Source organism: Cavia porcellus, unplaced genomic scaffold (assembly GCF_034190915.1).
Source record: "Cavia porcellus strain 051 isolate PalLab524CR breed Dunkin Hartley unplaced genomic scaffold, mCavPor4.1 scaffold_1, whole genome shotgun sequence".
Taxonomy (NCBI): domain Eukaryota; kingdom Metazoa; phylum Chordata; class Mammalia; order Rodentia; family Caviidae; genus Cavia; species Cavia porcellus.
Window position 1 is genome coordinate 211,021,445 of NW_026947484.1, and position 6,341 is coordinate 211,027,785.

Consider the following 6,341-nt stretch of genomic DNA (forward strand, 5'->3'; position numbering starts at 1 on the left):
ACAGAATGAGGAAGGCGTTTTAGGTCTTCAAAAATAAAGAAGTCACTATTGACTGTCGTAGAGTCTCTCGTTCTCTTCAAAATAGCTGTCCATACTTTCATGTATATTGAAGTTCAACAAAACAAAACAGGCAGGGGGAGGGGTCTTCCCGTGCTCCAGGTCCCAGCATGGCTCCAGTCCCAGTAAACACCAGGGGCTCCCGTCCTGAGCCCACAGCCTGCCACGCTCACGGCTGCTCACCAGGTGGAGGAGGGGTTTGCTCCAAGCTGTTTCTTTCTAATGAATTGACCATTTCACGGCCCAAGCTCTGAAATGGCCAACAGACCACAGAAAGACATCTCTTTAGGCTCCTGCTTGAAACCAACAGTGTCAGGAAGCTGCCGGCCTTGATTCAGGGCCGGTGTGATGCATATTATAAGAACCAATCCCCAACTGACAGACCATTCTGCTTCTGTATTTCCTGCTTGTTTATCCCATCTAAGCCCTAGACCAGCAGAGATTGGGGTCTGATATTTGGGAAACGATCCCAATCAGTGCCTGTTGATATAAAATAAGTCTCCAAATCTGGGTGGTGTTTCATTGCTTCTGCTTGTCATTGCATAACCAGGCACAAACTTACTCGGTGCTCTGAATTTCCTTTTCTTTAAAGTGGATGCTGTAACATTTGCCAGGTTACTCTGAGGGTTATTTGTCACAGTACCTGACATATTGAAAGGCACCAACTGACAATCAGAGTAATTTGCTACAAGAAAGAGAGTTGGGGATACTACAACACCCCCACCCCACAGTACTGGGGATTAAACCAAGCACGCTTGGCAGGCAAGTGCTCTGCCACCGAGTTAAGTTACATCCCCATCTCTACCCTTTAAGGGAGGGCTCTTCCCTTTTTCCCCAGGCAATTAGCATGTACTTTTTGCAATAAATATTGAGCAATGTTGTGGTTCTCACAGCCAGTGACACCTCTCCCCACAGCCAGCTGATTCTGAGCTTGTGTGTAGATACATCTGGAGAGGCAGGAGTGTCCTGGTGGTGTGGCTGTCTGGTTTGTCCCTAGCAACTCTGCCAACTTCCAGCCCATAAACAGGCTCATCTGCCTACCCAGGCCACACCTGGGGCTTCCCCAGATACCACCTATGTTTCCCAAGCCTTAGGCTGGATTATGAGGAAGACAGAAACTTGGGAACAGAGAGGACACAAGAAAATCCCACAGCACTGATTCTGCCACAGCTCTCCTCTATTCCTGGATTCTCTCTTACCCCAGAGAATCATCTTGTCAAGGGTAAAGCTAAGCTTTCCCCACCTCCCTTCTAGCCTCTTCCATGGATCAGGGAAATGCTAACAAAAATATCTTTTCCAGGATTATGTGGTTGACTTTCCATTTATTAATTGATTCACTTATTTATCACTGTAGAGGTGGAAGGAGGGGGGAAGGAGATTAAAAAAAGAAAATAAGATGTTACGTGTATGTACCAACTCCACAAAGGAACATAAGCATTATGTACTGAGAACATGTACTAATAAAAAAATAAAAATCATGGCCAACTTTGATTAAATTCTTTCTATATGCCAAGTAATGTACTAAACTTTCCAGATATTATCTAATTGAATTATTCCAACAACCCTGCAATGCAGAAACTATTTTTAGCTCATCTTTCAAATGAGTAGGCTGAGATGTAACTGTCTCGTCTCATGATTATAAGCAGGATGGTCAGGTTTCTGCATTTTTCCCAGCTCTGTGCCAAGCAGAGATTAAGTGGTATATGAGGTGTACTTAGTTATTTTCCTTATTACTGAGAAAAATACCTGGCACCAACATTAAAGAAGGAAAGGTTTATGATAGCTCACAGTTTGGGAGGTCTCAGTCCATCGTCAGCTGGCTCCAAGGCAGGGTGGCTTGGTAGAGGTGCATCTCAGAGGAAAACAGCCCATGGCAAAGCAGAAGCCACAGTAGCCAGTGAACACAGCAGCCCTCTTTCTGGCCCTTATTTCTATCCAGGCTGCCTAGCCATAGAGTGGGTAGAACTCACACGCAGAATGGGGCACCCTTAATCCTAACATCAAACCAGGAATCACCCCCATCATCATCACATCCTTAATCCCAGCATCACACATTCTAGATCCAGCCACCTGTGTAAAGCCCCATCTATGACTGTGTGAGGCTTTGGGGGAACTCTAGGTATAAACCATAACATATATAGATGATAGTTTTTGCCCTCTGGGAATGTGAAACTTAGACGGGCATGTAAGATATAAAACAGCTGAGTAGCCAGATGGGGCCACATGAAACTAAAGTCTGAAATAAATTCACCCGCACAAGGCAATCAGTGTGGTCTGAACCTGCAGGAGAAGGACTTCCAGGATGAGGTGGCTTTGCTGGGGGCGGTGTTCAGGACTCTGAGTGGTGGTGGTGGGGAGCAGTTATGTATGGGCTTGGCAGGGGGACGGAGGACAGTGCCACACAGCAGCAGGGCATCTGGAGGGAAGTTTAGAGTGTGCTGTCCAACAGGCCACGGGAAACAACTCAGCACTTTTTAACGTGTGATAAATTCTCAAAACTGTGACTTCAGGGGCGTAAGTGATGTGAAGAAGCAGAACTCTGAGAAGTTAGGACATCCCTCCAGCAGTCTAGGGGTAGTGTAAAATTCTGAACTAAGTTAATAACAGTACAGATGGCCAGGAGGTAAGAGAGGGTGGGGATAAGGTATATTAAAGGAGGAGCTGATGGAGCTTTGTGATTGGCCGGTTCCAAGCGAGGAGGAAGAAGATTGAAGAATGATTGACAGGGTATAAGCTGGTGAAACAAGGAAACGGTGATAGTTTAAACTGGAAACTTGAGGGAGGAAGAGGTAAAAGTCCTAGACATTATAAATGCAACCATTTAGATATCTGGGTGAACTATTAGGTGGGAGCACAATATTTGTGATTGTAGCTTGGAAGAGGACTTAGGGCTGGAGGACAAGAGTTCCCCAGAGTCCCGCATGGATGCATGGGCAGTGGTGGGTGTTGGGGGACAGCTCCCCATGGATATCCTGCATTTTCTGCACATTTTGTGAGCAAGGTACTCACAGACCTTCATTCAGAGTAGTCCAGAATACTTGTATGATAAATAGCCTTGGAGCCAGGCATAGTAGAATACACCTGTAATCCCAGGATTTGGGAAGCTGAGGTAGAAAGACTGAAGGTTCGAACCCAGCACAGGAAACGTAATAACTTAGTGAGACCCTGTCTCAAATAAACTATAAAAAGCGTTGGGGTCGGATCGGAGAACATGGCGGACAGACAGCAGCAGCTACTGAAAGCTCTCTGAAAGGCTCGGCTCAGAGGCCAGGAATGATGCGGACTAAGGAGATACGAACCAGTAGAGATGTGCTCTGCTGACTCAGGAACGAACTGGGTTGAGAGAATCCAACTTAGAATGCGGTCCTGGCGCTAAAATAGGAACAGAGAAGTCTCGGTGTGGAGGCTCGACCGCGCGACATTGGCTGGCTGCCTCCACAAGCGGCTCGGCAAGGAGAGACGCGCAGAAGCTCTGGGAACGGGAGTCTGCGCGGCTGGCTGCCTTCACAGCGGCTCGGCAAGGAGAGACGCGCCGAGCTCTGGGAACGGGAGTCCGCGAACGGAGTCGGAAACAGGACGGACAAGGAGGAAAACTGACTGGTGGCGAGGTGAGCAAGAAACTGACTCCCTACCACAGTTTGACTCCAGCGGAGGTTTTTCTGGGCTCGGGCAGTCCTGTAAGAGCAGGGCGCGGTGGCAGCTCCAGCCGCACATTCCCCTCTCGGACGGGATTGGTGAAAGGTGCCTGGCCTGAGTGACGCTGCTGGCGGACTCCCTAGGCTGGCCTAACCCAGATCCCAGAGCCTGACGGTGGCCCGGAGGAGCGACCGACTCCCGCGTAGGCTGCCTCCTCCGCAACTCCCTGGGGCGCAGCGGTGGGCGGGAACAACTAGCCAGCGCAATTTGATCAGGCTGTGGCTGACAGGCAGGGAAGCCGGGCCTCCTATGTAAGATTGCATTTTATAAGGAACAGAAAATATGGGGAAGGGAAGCAACAAAAAAGGCTCCTCGACCCCCAATCCTGAGAAACAGGCAATAGTGGACACCGCACCAATATACATTAAGCGCCATCTAGAGAGCCTCATAGACCAATTCAGGAATGAAGTTATCAATGACCTGAAGCTAGAAGTATGCAGAATAGTTAGAGAAATGCTAAGCACCACCCAGGAAAAAGCAGATGGTGGAATGGAAGAACAGAAAAAGAGGGGAGAATTGCTTGATGGAGAAAACAGAGAAAGCATTGAGTATGTGAAGCAGGTTCAAAGGGACTATCAAGAAATTAAGAAGTCTATCCAAGACTGGCATAACAGCTTGAAAGAAACTAAGGACAGACTATCTGAATTGGAGGGCAGACTTGAAACATGGGAGAATGAAATGAAAAACTTCTTAAAAATAACAACGAAACAAACAGCAATAATACAAAGACAAGAAGATGATAAGAGGATCCATAACTTAAGGATTAAGAACATAAAAGAAGAAGTAGGGACACAAACAAGTGAACTACAAAAGCTACTCACAGAAATAATCCAGGAGAATTTTCCTAATTTAGCAAAAGGTAAAGATACTCAGATGTATGAGGCATACAGGACCCCAGCTACCTACAACCCTAACAGAGAAACACCCAGGCATATAATAATAAAAATTCCAGAAATTCAATACAAGAACAGAATATTAAAAGCTGTCAGAGACAAGAAACAGATCACTTACAAGGGAATACCCATCAGAATTACAGCAGATTTCTCTGCACAAACCATCAAATCACGAAGAGCATGGGGAGAAATAATTCAAGCTTTGAAAGATAATAATCTCCAGCCAAGATTGAGATATCCTGCACAACTGTCCCTGGAAATTGATGGAAAAACGAGGTACTTCCAGGATAAAGAGGAACTGGGGGAATTTGCAACCACCAATTCAACCCTACAGAAAATATTGCAGGATATTCTAAAAAAAGAAAAATACAAAGAACCCAGCAATAGTGGCGGGGAGGCCACAACAATTGGAGCAGAGAACAAAATGAAGAAGACAAACTGACAGCTACTGACAGAAAAAGAGCTCAACAGAAATGAGACAGAGAAGATTGGATGATAGGAACAGCTTTTTTTGGAGAAAATGACATCTTAATAGGTAATGCTGATTTAGTACCATCTTGTTTTGAAGTCTCATCTAGCTTTTGTTCTTCTGTCTCCAATGGTCTAAACAGGTTGTATCTTATTGGATTTTGTTATGTACGATAGTATAAGCAAAAACCTTTTAAAGACAAGGAGATTATACAGAGACCATTGTTCATTTTCTGTTAGTCGATTCTAAATACTCTATAATGCTGTCATTCTCTTAAATGGTTTTACATTGTTTTGATATACTTAATGCTACAGTATATGAAGTTGTACTCAAGGACTTCAGGGAGGGAGTCAATATGGTAACTATTTTTGGGTCAGGATTATCTGGTGGTGAAACACTATTCTGCTTAAATGGTTATGTTTTGATCTGCCCTGTTTCGCTGTTATGCCCTCTTTTTGCTCAATCTCCACTCCATTATTTACTTTTTTATTTTTATCCATTTAATTAAAGGGAAAAATATAGCAGGATATAATATAGTAACCCACTTTGACTTTCTATTATTTCAATTTGAAGCCCTGTATTACTCTCACCATCTTGTTTTTGACTGAGGTTTCTCTATTCTGTTTTGTTGGATAGTATCAGGTTCGAAAGTTTAGGCATCAGCTGAGAAGATAATGAGATTCATTATAACGCCCATTCTCGTTGACTTTTATCTACTTTTGAAGACCTACAATATCTCCAATGTTTTGGTTTTGTCGGTTTTATTCTTTACGGTTTTGTTCAATTGTATTACAACTAATGATATAGGCAATTCTATTAGAAATAGCGGGAGGCATTATGGTAACCATTGTTGATCACCTTGTATTATGTTTTTATATTATCTATTGTGTCCACCCTTTTGACTTGACCGATTCTGTTCTGTTATGTCACATTTGGTTTTACTCTCTTCCAAAAAAGCAATAAGAACCGTGGGAGCAATGAAACCCAAAATGTGTAATAGTCACGGTACAAAAGAGAGGAAAAGAAAGTGCTCTAAACTATATAACTGCATGTATATTTAAATGTATAAGATAGAAAATGGTATCACAGAGTTTTATTGGATCATTGAACAGAACTGTTTGCAGTATCATTGTTGGAATGTCCACTCTACAAACTTTAATTTTGTGACTTGAACAATTATTTCTAAGATGGCAATATGTAATCCATTAACTAGTGATTTCCTACTG

At 43.9% G+C, this 6,341-nt stretch overlaps 1 non-coding gene across 1 annotated transcript; it reads right to left on the reverse strand.

Annotated features, from left to right (window-relative positions):
* Positions 1 to 264: 264 nt before the first annotated feature.
* Positions 265 to 401, reverse strand: LOC111757779 (small nucleolar RNA SNORA2/SNORA34 family). The gene has a single exon (XR_002792066.1). It is a non-coding gene; the product is annotated as a small nucleolar RNA SNORA2/SNORA34 family (small nucleolar RNA).
* Positions 402 to 6,341: the final 5,940 nt, after the last annotated feature.